The sequence below is a fragment of the Macaca fascicularis genome, chromosome 3 (assembly GCF_037993035.2).
Source record: "Macaca fascicularis isolate 582-1 chromosome 3, T2T-MFA8v1.1".
NCBI lineage: Eukaryota > Metazoa > Chordata > Mammalia > Primates > Cercopithecidae > Macaca > Macaca fascicularis.
This window is the reverse complement of record NC_088377.1, coordinates 77,649,202-77,664,787: the sequence shown is the minus strand read 5'-3', so window position 1 is coordinate 77,664,787 and position 15,586 is coordinate 77,649,202. Positions and strand designations below refer to the sequence as shown.

General features: G+C 38.9%; 1 pseudogene; it reads left to right on the top strand.

The window, feature by feature from the left end:
- The first annotated feature begins 11,982 nt into the window (after window positions 1–11,982).
- LOC102144043 (phosphoglycerate mutase 1-like) lies at window positions 11,983–13,630 on the top strand (annotated as a pseudogene).
- Window positions 13,631–15,586: the final 1,956 nt, after the last annotated feature.

Below are 15,586 nucleotides of genomic sequence, written 5' to 3'. Positions count from 1 at the left end.
CCACCCAAAGTGCTGGAATTACAGGTGTGAGCCACCGCACCCGGTCCTCAGTTTCTTAAAAAGTTAAACATTCACCTACAAAATGATACAGACATTCCATTCCTAGATGTTTAACGAAGACAAATGAAACAGTTGTACAAAGTGTTCTCAGCAGCACTAGCCATTATGGCACAAAATTGTAAACAATTTAAATGTCCATTAACACATCAGTGATAAACATATTGTGTTCTGTCCACGTTTTCCAAAACTGCTTAGCAATAAAAAGGAATGAGCTATTGATCCTTGAAACAACATGGATGAGTCTCACAATAATAGTGCTGAGTGAAAGAAGTGAAACCAAAAAATTCCATAGTGTATGTTTTTATTTGCATAAACTTCTAGGAAAGGCCAGCTAATCTATAGTAACAGAAAGCAGACTGAAAATTGCCTGGGGATGGTGGTGACCCTATGTGGAGGAATGAGGATTAGTAAGCAGCACAAGGAAATGTTCTGCGTGACGAAAATGTTCATTAGTTTGCTTGTGGTGATGGATTTATAGATGTATATGTATGTCAAAATTTATGAACTTAAATACTTTGAATATGTCTACTTTATTATATGTCATTATACTTCAATGGAGCTGTTAATAAAGTTCTAAAGTCTCCTAACTTTCATAGTAACTCAGGTAAAACACTTGCATTCAAGTCAACATTTATTAATTTCAGTTCTATCTAAGGGCATGTGATATAAATTAGACTCTATGTACAAAAAAAATACTCCTGACAAAATGCTAAAATTTGTCAATACATCTACCAAATCTGCCAAATCTATATTCTCAGGTGCCAATAGAAGAAGATTATGATATTAAAATCATGCAACATGCATTCTGGTAAGCAAGACACATCTGACTACCAAAACACAGGAAAAGTATTTGTCTACCATGTCTGGTTTGTCATGAATTACTAGAATACTAATTAAGGGAAATCATATAAATTAAATGTCTTGGAAATTGAAAGTTCCTTCACATTTCGTTGTGAGGAAAAAAGAAAGCAAAACTTTTTAAAGTTATTCTTATTGTAAGAATTTTCACTTCTATTTTAATTATATTTAGCATTTATTCACTTTCGTCTTTCATTCACAACAGACACACAATTGGGTGCACACACTCTAATCTGTTTCAGAAACTTTGCCTTTCCAATGAACTATCTTTTTTCTTAAATCAAGTTTTTTTAGGTTTTTGACTAAAAAGTTTTCTGGGAGGCCGGGCGCGGTGGCTCACGCCTGTAATCCCAGCACTTTGGGAGGCTGAGGCGGGCGGATCACGAGGTCAGGAGATCGAGACCATTCCATCCCGGCTCACACAGTGAAACCCCGTCTCTACTAAAAATACAAAAAACTAGCCGGGCGAGGTGGCGGGCGCCTGTAGTCCCAGCTACTCGGGAGGCTGAGGCAGGAGAATGGCCGGAACCCGGGAGGCGGAGCTTGCAGTGAGCCGAGATCGCGCCACCGCACTCCAGCCTGGGCGACAGAGTGAGACTCCGTCTCAAAAAAAAAAAGAAAAGAAAAAAAAGTTTTCTGGGAAATGTATGCTCTGTTTTCAATGCCTACAAAATATTGTGCGTGTAATATGAGTTTAAAATTCTAGACATTGTTTTTAACTGTCATAATTAATAATTGAGTTTAAATTATGTACAAATGCTGTAATGACTACTACTCAAAACAGAACAAAATATTCCCATCCAAAATTTGGTTCAGATGTTGAGATTGATTAAGCCACACATACCCCTAGAGGGCATGAAAATTTTTATTTCTTACATAATGATGGTTTCTGAGGGAAAGAGGGCGTTGTCTTCCAAGCTGGCCTGAAAATGGCTTGAAAAGGCAGAGAAAGGAGGGTGGTTTGGGGTGTTTATGTTGGTTTAGGGGCTAGGGCTGGGGTGAGAGTTTTCATTTAAGTAGTGGCAGGAGGTCGTGTGATTTGAACTTTTCACTGGTGTCAAAGGAGAGAGCACTGGGACATTCTTATCAACTGCTCAGATGGTGAGGCACAACGAGAAGAAGGCAAGGGCATGGGAGTCACATAAAAAATGGCGTCAGGGTCTGCATGCGTTCACATCCCTGTGTGATGACATCAACCACAGGCCACGCCTACTATGTGCCAGATGACATAGCTTGGGAGATGTCCAGTTTATCAAAATGAGGACCTTTTAGCCTTCCCAGAATGACTGATTATTCATTCAATGTTAATCAGATAGGTTAAAAAATGTGGAGCTAACAGTTTCCATTTGTAATTCTTGCATAGAAATGAATGTTGTGTAGAAACTGTTACACAACAAACATTAAGGGCCGTAGGTTATTGGATATGATCTTCTACTTAAACTACTTTTCGTTGATGTGGCCTTGTTTCCAGTGCAAGGTAGTCTGCTAGCAAAAGGGAAGAAAACGGAAATCTTTTATGGAAATAAAGGGACTATTCTAGACTGTATCTGCAGAAAAACAAACGAATGTCAGCAGCAGTTGAAATTACGGCAAAGCCATCGCATTACAGACAGCGGGACAGCGGAGCAGGGGAGGTGGGAACAAGGCTTGCAGACGCCTGCCTGTCGGGTAGCAGACTTGGGGATCATAAGTCAGGGGACAGTGAGATGAGGGACAAATCAAATAAGCGGGCCAAATCCTGAAATGTGAAAGGCTGTGGTCAGAGAGAGGAGTTTTGGATTATGAAATAAGACTAGAGAAATTCCTGCTACTGACAACACTGAGGATGCAGACAGGAGAGAGGAACCTACCGAACATTTTAAGATTAAAATCCTCTGATTATTCACCCAATAACCATTATGTAGCAGGCAGTGTTTTGGTGATAGAACATTAGATAAGAAATAGATCCTGACATTTAGGGTCATCCAACTAAATGGGGTATTAACATCTAGAGAAGCATTTTACATCAATGTTCCCTCATCCTTCATCCACCTGCAGAAGTGTTGTTATTATCCGCAACTAAATGGGGTATTAGCGTCTAGAGAAGCATTTTACATCAATGTTCCCTCATCCTTCATCTACCTGCAGAAGTGTTGTTGTTATCTACACTTTAGAGATGAGGAAACTAAGACTTAGGGGAGTTAAATTAAATGCCTAGAGTCAAGCAACTGGTTAAATGTCAAACCCTCTAGGAGTCAAACCCAATTCTGCTTTTTAACAAATTATTCTTTCTGTTATTGCTTTCCCAGCAAGAACACTTCTTGAAATGAAAAACAAAAGCAGCATTAGATGCTGATATCAGGCCTAATAGTTGTACACGTAGAAGAGATAAGATTAGAATCAAAAAATAAGTGGGCAGAAAAAATTCAAGTACTAATAATGGGGCAAGTGACAAAAGATACCATATTCTCTGAAATTTTAATAACTTTAAGTAATTGAGAAACATTAAGATGATCAAAGAAGACATGAATAAAATTGTCACTTAAATAAAATAAATGTTCTAAGAAATTAAGGAAAAGAAAACATTGTGGATAGTATTTCCTGATACTTGACATTCAAGAAGCAGATGCACATTGCTAAATGTTTCCTTTATCACTTACGATCCAGCACATACACTGTGACTTCTATTATAATCAGAGGACATGCTGGGCCCTGGAGATGAAAAGGTGATGTTTGGGGTGTAGAGTGTGAATGTTAAATTTCCCCCTAAGGAAAGCCCACTGGTTATCTAATTAAGCCTGTGAACATCCGCTCCCCAAAATGCACAAATATAATTTGTAACCCCTGGAGTTTACAAGATATTCTTTCTATCTTCCTGAAAAAGTGGTGTGTTAGAACAAGTCACTCTGTTGATGCCCTAAAAGTCAAAAGTCTGTGACCAATATGCGTGTTAGAATTTTTTAGTATATAATATTTTCAAAAGAAAAAATGTGGATTCAAGAATATTTTTCACTCATTAGAGAGGCTATGTTTTCTGCCAACGAACATAGAGAGGAAAGAAGTTTTGCTTGACAGAGAAGGTTTAAGCAAGAGAAACATCCTGTACTAATGATTATGAATTCATCTCTACTTCTGCATGTAGTATTTTATTTAATTTGCAGATAATTGTTTTATGTAATATGAATTCTGAAGAAATTAAGTCCTGGAAGGGTGACTAAAATTTGAAACAAATGAGCAAATGACCTATATATGTTTCTTTGTTTATGTGTAGATTTCCTTTGCTGGATAACTGATTACCATAAACTTAGAGGCTTAAATAGCCTATTTCATATTATCATATTTTCTACGTATCAAGCATCTGACTATGGCTTAACTGGGTCCTCTAATGGAGTCTTACAGATGGCAATTAATGCGTTAGGTGGGGCTGAAATCTCATCTAAGGCTTGGGATTCTAGACTCACATAAATGTCAGAATTCATTTCCTGGAAGCTGTAGAGTTCATTTTGGCTTCTTTTAAGCTGCAGTGGAAAGTCTCTACTGCTTTGAGTTTCTGACGTCAGGAAAGGAAGCCCTTTTTAAAAAGATTCACTTGCATCGATCAGGTCCACCCAAGATTATCTTTCTTAGATTGATTAAAAACCAAATGACTTGGCATCCTGCACCTTGTAGTGCCTCCACTTTTGCTGTATCCTGTGCATAATCACAAGTGTGACATTGCATGGTGTTCTCAGGACCCCACGCCAACCCAGCTGGGTACACCTTCCTGGGCAGGGGAGTCCACAAGGGTGTGACTCACAGGGGAGCATTCAAGAATTACACCCACAAAAATGTTTATCCACAGAGAGACCTGACCAATGTAGTAGCACAGCTTTTTAAAGAAAACCTTGCCCAGCATTTTGGGAGGCCGAGGAGGGTGGATCACCTGATGTCAGGAGTTCAAGATCAGCCTGACCAACTTGGTGAAAACCTGTCTCTACTGAAAATAGAACAATTAGCCTGGTGTGGTGGTGCATGCCTATAATCCAAGCTACTTGGGAGGCTGGTGCATACCTGTAATCCCAGCTACGCAGGAGGCTGAGACAGAAGAATCACTTGAACACAGGAGGTGGAGGTTGCAGTGAGCTGAGAGCACACCATTGCACTCCAGCCTGGGAGACAAAAGCAAAACTGAAAAAACGCTCATCATCACTGGCCATCAGAGAAATGCAAATCAAAACCATAATGAGATACCATCTCACACCAGTTAGAATGGCAATCATTAAAAAGTCAGGAAGCAACAGGTGCTGGAGAGGATGTGGAGAAATAGGAAGACTTTTACACTGTTGGTGGGATTGTAAACTAGTTCAACCATTGTGGAAGACAGTGTGGCGATTCCTCAAGGATGTAGAACTGGAAACATCATTTGATCCAGCCATCCCATTACTGGGTATATATCCAAAGGATTATAAATCATACTGCTATAAAGACACAGGCACATGTATGTTTATTGCGGCACTATTCACAATAGCAAAGACTTGGAACCAACCCAAATGTTCATCAATGATAGACTGGATTAAGAAAATGTGGCACATGTAGACCATGGAATACTATGCAGCCATAGAAAAGGATGAGTTCATGTGCTTTGTAGGGACATGGATGCAGCTGGAAACCATCATTCTGAGCAAACTGTCACAAGGACAGAAAACCAAACACAGCACGTTCTCACTCATAATTGGGAATTGAACAATGAGAACACTTGGACACAGGAAGGGGAACATCACACACCAAGGCCTGTTGTGGGGTGGGGGAAGGGGGGAGGGATAGCATTAGGAGATATACCTAATGTAAATGACGAGTTAATGGGTGCAGCACACCAACAGGGCACATGTATACATATGTAACAAACCTGCACCTTAGAACTTAAAGTATAATAATAGTAATAAAAGAAAAGAAAAAGAAAACCTTAAAAAACAAAGAGAGGGAAATAAAGGCATTTTGGACTTGTAATTGCCATGCTTCGCAAAATTTCCTGTGACAACTTCTTCTTTTTATTTTTTATTAAGGGGGAAAGTATATACAATAAATTTCTCTTTGTTAGAATTTCTTTATTACACTTTCTCCCTTGTTAACTTTCCAATCTCTTTTGTCTCAAGAGTATTCCAGTTAAATGCTAAAATGCCTGCAATTTGGGGAAAATTAACAGATTTATTTTAAAATATTTTGTGATTGAATTTTCAAAAAATAAAAATAACTGAAAAAGGATGACAGTGTACACATAACTATACTTCTTTGCTGGTATACGATATAATTGAATTTTTTTCAATTTTGCTTTCATTCTAGGAGCTGGTTTCTTCTTTATCTACTTGTTACTTACCATGAAAGTAAATAATAGTTATAGAAGGGACTCATTCATCACTCAGCCATCTCTGTCATATCTCAACTGCTACAACAGTGGTATACTTCTACACATGCTATGAAAGAACCAGCGTAATCACTCTTTAAAGTCATTAGGGAGCCAACAAATAACAGTGAAGCACATTTTGGAAAACATTTGTTTTTCTTGCTCTAAACGCAGTATGTCCTCATATTTACTTTAAGTTCTGTCCTTGAATTAATTTCATTTATAATACATTTTAAAAATAAGAAAAACCTTGATGTCTGTCATTAAAAAACTTTTATTGATTTGTATGCATCTCACTTTGTGTTTTTGTAAACTACCATTGAAAAATCTTAAGATAATTACTGTATAATGGGGTAATTAATTAAAATAACAATAATAAAGACTAAAATTTCTAAATTAGTCTCAAACCATGTTAACCTTACTTTAATTCTCAAGCTGTAATTTCAAGCCAGAGAAGGAACTTAGAGGCATTGCATGTAAACTTCAATTTTGTGTGTGTGTGTTGTGTTTTGTTTTATTTTTTAGGAAGAAGAGTAGCCCAAAAGATGATGAATCTTTATTGAAATCATATAACAGTGATTTTGTAATCACATGACTGAGTTTTTAAATAATGTTGTCTCCTTTTGAACATTTTTTGAGATGCTAGAGAGAGGGGGTAAATGAAATTAGAAAGGACGAATAAAATGGAAATATTTAGGATACTTTTAAAGACACATAATTACTAAGTATTGTTTTAAAGGAAGAGAAGGTTGTTTATTCAGTGACAAAGAAATAGGACAGGAAGTCCTGGGGGAAATGGGACGTGGGAATCCCTAAGAGAATACTATATGTTTGTTCCATTTTGTAGCATGTAGGTAACATGATGTGGTGGCAAGACAATTTTTGTTTGTTTTCCCCTTTGTGTTTTAAGGGAGACAAATTTGGGGGAAGAGACATTACAGTCCTTGATCTATTCATTCACTAAACATTTACTAAGCTACTGTTGTGTGATTAACACTGCATTTTGTTTCAGTCTGAAGAATGTACATATTATTTTGGGGGGAACTATTTGTTTTACAATTTTCATATACTTTACAAGCCAAAATATCACCTCATCTTGATAGTCGTAAACTGAGCACAGCTGTATGCATTATGTAAAGCTTAAACATTTTCAAATACATTAACCAAATTCAGTAGTATAGTTTCATTTACTACACCCACAAGGCATACTGTCTAACTAGTCTGGGAATAGTTTCACTTTTTATTTGAAATTCAACAGTTATTAAAACTGTTTTGGCTGGAGGACCAGCCAGTTGACCCAAGCTCAAAATCAGATCTCAGTAGGGAGACTATTTTCTTTATTCCAAGCCAGAATGAAAAGAATCTCGGCCAAGTGTCCACGTTAAAGGCAAAGCTCAAACAAACAAAACCAATCACACTAAAAGGTGGTCCTGTATGATAGATGAATCTAAGGAGAACAAGCTTGAAAGAAAGATAAGCTGGTTCCAAATAAACAAGGGCAGAACATTATTTTCTATAAACAACATCTAGATTTCTATGTCACATGTTGGCCTGAAAAGGCTAGAAATAATAATTTTATTTCAGTTTTAGCTGAAATATACTTTATAAGTGTGTGTACACTTAGAGACTTTAAATTACTGACCATTCTTGGCATTTCACACTTACTTTTATCTTCCCTGTACCTCAAAGAAATACAAGGAAGCCACCTTTTAAATGATAAGACAAGTCACCACTGTTTTCAAGGCATGAATCAAAATTTAGGAGAAAAACTTAGCCCCTGATAACTTTTATCAGAAATTATTTTATTAATTTGGATCTGCTTGAAAATAATCCTTACTGAATGTATACTATAAACTTTTATGTGGACGTTAATAAACAGAACATAAATGATGTAAAAGTCATAGTTTCAAAAGAAAGAAAGAAGAGAGAGACTTGGCTTTTTTTTTTTTTTTCCCCATTCCTAATTCTCCTGTTCTTTCAAGTTCCCTTATTTACTTTGAGATTGTTACATTTTTCTTCCATTCCCACTGCTCCTCATCTATGATGCTCCTTTCTCATTTTATTTGAGACTACTACAATGTGTTTCTAATGGTTCTATTGCACTCAGTCTGTGCACTCAGAAACTGGCAAAGAGAAGCACCCAAAAATAGAAGAAAACCCCCAATCATGGCACTTCACTTCACATGAACAAACTTCTTCATTTTCTGCCAAATGAAACCTGACTTCTCCGCCTGTCTTTCAGGCTTTCTACTGAAAACCCACCCCACATTCTCATGTCTCGCCATTCCTTACCTAGAATGAGCTCTTCTCTGCCCTGTGCCTTCCAGCACCTGTGACTTTATTCTGATAGTCCTTTCTGCTTTTTATCTAGTTCTATGAGTCCAACTCAAATTCTGAATGCTCCTGGAATTTACTCTAATTTATTTTCCTTTCAGTACTTCCCTGTTCTCAGAATGAGCTGTTCTACCTTGGCGCACTCACATACTTGCTTCTGATGCTATGTGTCATGTGCAGAATTGTGTCCCAGGTATTTTTCCAAGTCTCCCTGGTTTCCTTAAACAGTGACAAGCTCTGTGAGGTGCAGACTGCACTGGATCCAAGGCACTCCACGTGCAGCTCCCCAGCAGCCTGCAACCGGCATGGATTGCCCCGCACCCTACCCTCCAAGCACAGTTTGGGAATGTCTCTTCATTTCTGTAAAGATTTTTTTTGAGATAAAATAAAATAAAAACCTGCGTGATAACTCGTGATATGTTGGAGAGAAATAAAGAGGCAGATGCGGCTGGAGATTACAAGGAAATGTCAGCATCTTATGTGGCAGGGTTTGATTTGGGGGACTATGGAGAGTAGATAGGATCGAGAGGAATAACAAAAGAATAAGGAAGACTGTACCCACAGACCATAAACAGACAGGCAGGAAGACTGCACTATGCAGAAAAGAGGGGACGTTAGGAGTAGTTTTGGTTATTCATAAATCAGATAATATGTAGTTTTAGATTTACTATTTCAATTCTGGCCACATAGCTTAAATATACACTGAGATATACTGAAGGAGTCCATAAATCTAAGAAACGACTGAAACATTTAAATACCTAGATAAAAATACAGGCATGGAACAAATTGGGTGTTAAAAGTAATTGTTACCTAATTCACTTTTTTCAGATACAGTGCAATATTATGTTCAGTATCTGAAAAAGTTAATTAGGTAACAAATTAAAATATGCTTTACGTGAATATATGTGCATTAGCTTAAAATATCTACCTTGTCCTAACTTCAGTGTGTTTTTAAAATGCAAAAATAAATATAATTTATTTGTATTTTTTATCTAAATACTTTTATTTTCATTACTTAATTTGCTTCTTTATGTTCCACCTCCCATGATAATGATTGAGAGTGTCTTATATAGACACGTGCAATACAACAAAAGTTACGGAAAATAGATGAAGCACTTGGAATACAGACAATACAATGAAATTGAGCTAAGATTGTTCCGCAAAGGACTTATTATAAGGTTCTGAATCATAAGTTGGTAGAAGGATCAAAATACGGCTCTGACCTTTCTAGAGGCTGGAACAAAGAGGGAAGCATGATCATTAAAAAACTTACCAAGCATTCCTTATCAAGAACGTGGAAAAGGAAAAGAAAAAAGAAACAATAACTTACCAAACACTTTGACTAGGTTCTCTCATTCAGTCTTCACATACTCCACACAGTGGGCCTGTCTTTCCAACCCATGGCAGGGATCAGTGGTTTTTCTGGAGCTGTTATGGAGGTGATTAGTATGTCAGAGTAGCTTCCTCTTTGTCCTGCACGAAGGAGGGAACAGTTGCTATCTTTTAAAATGAATCTTTTCTCCAAGCAGAATTCAAAAAGAAGTCAAAAAATTAGGAAATATGAAAAAAACAGATCTGAAGGTATTGGAGAGGTAAAAGACGGCCAAGGTTTGAGAGACAAAATCTCACAGAAAGTGAGCCCAGTGTTGAGGATGTAATCTCGGGATTACATCGAATCTAAGGATGTAATCTAGATTCACAAGATTAGGGATGTACTCTAAATTCACAAAAGTTAATGTAAATTTGGAAGACTGAGAAGCTGTAAATAAGGGTATTTTGCTCAGCGTCTGCTAAAGAAGGCCCTACTAACCTCCTTGCCAGGCTTTGGGTTGGGATCTCAAAGTGCTACAACCTAGGAGTGAAACTGCCTTTGCAAAAATTATGATAGTGAGGGAAATCTGACAGAAAAATTATGACAGTGAAATAAATCTGACATAACTGACTCTGTCTTGCTTCTAACCTCCAAGCTGCCTTTGTTCATTCCTGGGCATAAGCCAAGCTAACTATGGGAGGAATTTAGTTTATAATTTAACTTTAAAACAAAGATGATAAGAGCTCCTTCCTGAAACTAACTCCTCCTTGCTCAGGTACCAAAACCACCTGTGTAAAACTAAAATTAGCAACAAGGTTAGAATTATAGTTCAGGAGTCCTGCAGCCAGAGGTTACAAGATTTGTAACCTTACCACTTGCTCCTGTAGATAACATCACTGTTGTAAAACCTAAGGTTGGTAATAGAAGTATTTTCTAGACCCTGCATTTTGATGGACTAGCTGGTGGTCCACCTGAACCAGTAACCAATACTAAGAAATGGGCTCATCTGGTCTTGTGACCCACCACCCAGGAACTGACTCAGCACAAGAAGACAGCTTTGACCCCCTATAATTTTATCCCTCACCCAACCAATCAGCATTCTCCATTCCCTAGCCTAATGCCTGCCAAACTATCCTTGATAAACCCTAGCCTCTGAGTTTTTGAATAGATTTATTTGAGTAATAATTACACCCGTCCTTTGACTTGGATAGCCCTGTGATTATTAAACTCTTTCTCTGCTGTAATAAGGCTGTCTCAGTGAGTTGACTTTATCTGTACAGTAGGCAAGAAGAGCCCATTGGGTAATAACAGGAAGAGCCCATTGGGTAATAACAGGAGCGATAGTAATTCATAAACAGACTGGTCATAGCAGGGATGGAAAACCAGCTTTGGATCATCTCAATATATGATTAGATCAAGGCCATATGGGATTACTACTCCCCTGGCTTCCTTCCAGAAGCAAATATAAGTCAATTTCAGAAGAAGATAATATTAATTTAAGGTTAACATTATTTTTATACTTATTCAAATACAATGTCTGGAACTGAAAGAGAAATAATCAATATATGAGGAGACAAAATAATGTGATACAAGATAATATGAAAAATAATGCTATTTTGCAAAGAAAAATAATAGACAATAGAAATAGGCAGGGAATGCAGATAATAGAGTTATCAGAGATAGGCTTTACTATAGCTATGAAAAATATATGCAAGGAAATAAAAGACAAGACTTTCCACAGAGAACTGGGAACTATAAAAGAAGTTATTTAAATTCTAGAACAGAAGAGATAATACAAATTTAGAATTCAGTGGATGAAGCTGGACAAAGATTAGATATAGACAAAGACATAAAATATCCAGAATAAAAAATGGAGAGGTAAAGATGAAAATACAGAAAATCAAATGGAAAACACAGAGAACACAGTGAAGTCTGAGGTCCCCGAAAAAGAGGTAAGAGAAAGCATGGAGCAGAAACAATATTTCTAGAGATAGTAAGTGGGAATTTTTTAAAAGAGAAACTAATTTCAAATGAGTAAGTGTAAGATTGGCAACGGGGCAGTCGGTGCCGCATCCCCAGCCCGCAGCCATGGCCGCCTACAAACTGGTGCTGATCCGGCGGGGCTAGAGCTCATGGAACCTGGAGAACCGCTTTGGCTGCTGGTAGGACGCGGACCTGAGCCGGGCGGGCCACGAGGAGGCGAAGCGCGGCAGGCAGGCGCTGCGAGATGCTGGCTATGCGTTTGACATCTGCTTCATCTCAGTACAGAAGAGAGCGATCTGGACCCTCTGGACAGTGCTGGATGCCATTGATCAGATGTGGCTGCCAGTGGTGAGGACTTGGGACCTCAGTGAGCGGCACTATGGGGATCTAACCAGTCTCAATAAAGCAGAAATTGCTGCAAAGCATGGTGAGGCCCAGGTGAAGATCTGGAAGCGCTCCTATGATGTCCCACCACCTCCAATGGAGCCTGACCACCCTTTCTACAGCAACATCAGTAAGGATCGCAGGTATGCAGACCTCACAGAAGATCAGCTACCCTCCTGTGAGAGTCTGAAGGACACTATTGCCAGAGCTCTGCCCTTCTGGAATGAAGAAATAGTTCCCCAGATCAAGGAGGGTAAACGTGTGCTGATTGCAGCCCATGGCAACAGCCTCCAGGGCATTGTCAAGCATCTGGAGGGTCTCTCTGAAGAGGCTATCATGGAGCTGAACCTGCTGACTGGTATTCCCATTATCTATGAATTGGACAAGAACTTGAAGCATATCAAGCCCATGCAGTTTCTGGGGGATGAAGAGATGGTGCGCAAAGCTATGGAAGCTGTGGCCGCCCAGGGCAAGGCCAAGTGGTGAAGGCCAGCTGGGGAGGATACTGTCCCCAGGAGCACCCTCCCTGCCCGTCTTGTCCCTCTGCCCCTCCCACCTGCACATGTCACACTGACCACATCTGTAGACATTTTGAGTTGTAGCTGCAGATGGGGACCAGTGGCTCCCATTTTCATTTTAGCCATTTTGTCTTCTGCACCCACTCCCTTCGTACAATCTAGTCAGAATAGCACTTCTAGAGCATAGGTTCTCAGCCCAAGCTGTGGAAAAGCCCCCCTTATCCAACAGAGTTTAAAGGTAGTAACTTGGGTTTTTGCGAGTTCTTTGTTTACTAAGGACTTGTGGGGAGGAACCATGCTAAGCCATGACCAATGAGGAGAAGCACCAGAGCCTGTCTGTCCCCAGGAGCCAGTCCTCTGCTCTTCTGCAGTCAGGCCACTGCCTGGGCGCTCTAGTCATTCCAGTGGAGGATGAATGTAACCTGCGTGGTGATGTGACAACTGTTTCCTCCCTGACCCTAGGGGACCTGGTTCTAGAAGTTTGGGATCAATCCTGAATTTAGTTATGTGTTACATTTACTTTTATTAAAAAAGCATAGTACATATAAATAATACAAAACAATAACGCTTCTGGGGTTTCTTGTGGTGGTTGAAATAGTCCCACATGTGGTCATCAGAAAATAAGCCATTCCTCATACCAGTGTGGGATCAGTTCCTCGACCTCTGAGGGGCAGGAGTGCTTCCTGCTGTGTGTGTGAGAATCCCTTCCTGCTTTGTTTCATGGCAGTGAAATGCCCTTTGGTCCTGTCCAAGTGTGTCTTTCACTGATTTCTGAATCATGTTCTAGTTGCTTGGCTCTGCCACATGGGTCCAGTGTTCACCTGAGCACCTGAGCATAACTGTACTAAATCCTTTTTCCAGATCAGTATAATAAAGGAGTGATGTGCAATAAAAAATAGATAAATAAATAAATAAAAAAGATTGGCAACCGTCCGCTTAACAAAAACAATGAAAGCCACAAAATGAGGAAATAATATATTTGAACTGCTGGGAGGAAGAAAGACTTAAAAGAAAAACAAATACTCTCAACCCCAAATTCTATAACCAAAGAAGGTGATCATTATGATGATGAATACAGATTTAATGTACTCTCTATCAAAATCTCGACTTGCATTTTTTGCAGAAATTGACAAACTGTATTAGTCAAATTTCTCCAGAAAAACAGAACTAGGCATATACATGAATTATAGAGGCTGAGATGTCCTGAATCGACAGCTGGAAAGCTAAAGACCCAGGACAGTTGATGGCATCATTCTAGCTTAAGTATGAAGTCCTGAGAACCAGGAATGCCGGTTTTATAAGTTCCAGTTGGGGTACAAGTCTGAAGGCAGGAGAAAACCACTGCCTCAGCTTGAAGACAGTCATGCAGAGAGAATTTCAAATATAATTTATTAATTATAATCCTCGAGACAGAACTATTAAAATGTTTCGGTGAATTATGCTTGTCATGTGAAAGCTGGGATACTACTCTGCATTGTTGAAACAGAGACAAACATTTTCTTTTTAGTTCTGCAAAGTTAGATTTACCCTGTGTAATGACAGCATAAAAATTGGCTGAGGTTTATTTATTTATTTATTTTTTAACTGGGATAGAATGGTGTACTTTAGGCTCATAAGAACACCTGAGTTTAAAAAAAAAAAAAAAAGTGAAAAACGTTTTAGTAGAGGGAATCACACCACACTTTTTGGGTTGTAACTTTTTATCTGACATGTATGATAACATACAAGAAGATGCTGTAAAGCTGGAGATAGGGAAGATAGTGAATAAAAGGTGTTGCATTGGCAACGGGCAGAGAGGTGCCTCACAAGCAGGTGGGAAGAAGCAACAGAGAGGAGTGGCCAGGAGCTTCGACTCTGAAGCCAATCACCTAACTCCTCTGTGCTTCAATTTTCTTATCTGGAAAACAGAGTCAATAATCATCACAGCATTGTTATATGAATTGCGTGAGTTGCTGTTTGTATAGCGCTCAGAACACTGGCACGCAGTAACTACTTAAAGCTTTGTATGACAAGAAAACACTGAGCTGACAAAGTCCACCATCACATTTCAGACTCTGCCAGCACGGAGTAGATCACCGTGGCCTTTTAAGAGCAAGTGGCTTCTAGAGAACAATCTCCGATATAGTCACTTCCCATTGCCCACTAAAATCCACAATTACTAAGAGACAAAAATGAACAAGATATGTAAAAATGAAGGGAAATATTACTGCCAGAGACTCAGAGGAGTTTGCCCCAAGTACAAAGCCAAGGAACAGAATGGGACCCACTTAGTCTTTGCTGAAGAAAACAGAGTCCTCACTTCTTGGATTGTCTAAGGCATCCTGGGTCAAATGTAGCTAGAGAACCAGGCAGCTGCTCCCTACTGAGGAAGCAGTGTTCTTTCAAACAGTTCACTCATTACTCTAACCCCTGTGAATCCATTCTGAAATCAAAATCTCAGAAAATACCTGGGAGAAAGATAGAAAGGAGTATCAAAACTTATCATTACCTGGAACGCATTATCTTCATAAGTAAAATAGCAAATAGTCAGGCAAAGGAATATTAAGAGTTACATTTTTTTTCTGAACTGTGTCATTCCAAAATAGGAAAGTAATCAGCAGTTTATGTGGTAGACCAGAAAATGTAAATGATCTGTAGTCTCTACGCTGGGGCTGGCCCGGAACTGGGTGTACGAAGATGCTCCAGGTGTGACTCTTACCTTCAGATTTAGTCAAGCCTCATCTACAAACCTTGTGTATTAGTAAATATGAGTATAGATACACACACACACACACACAC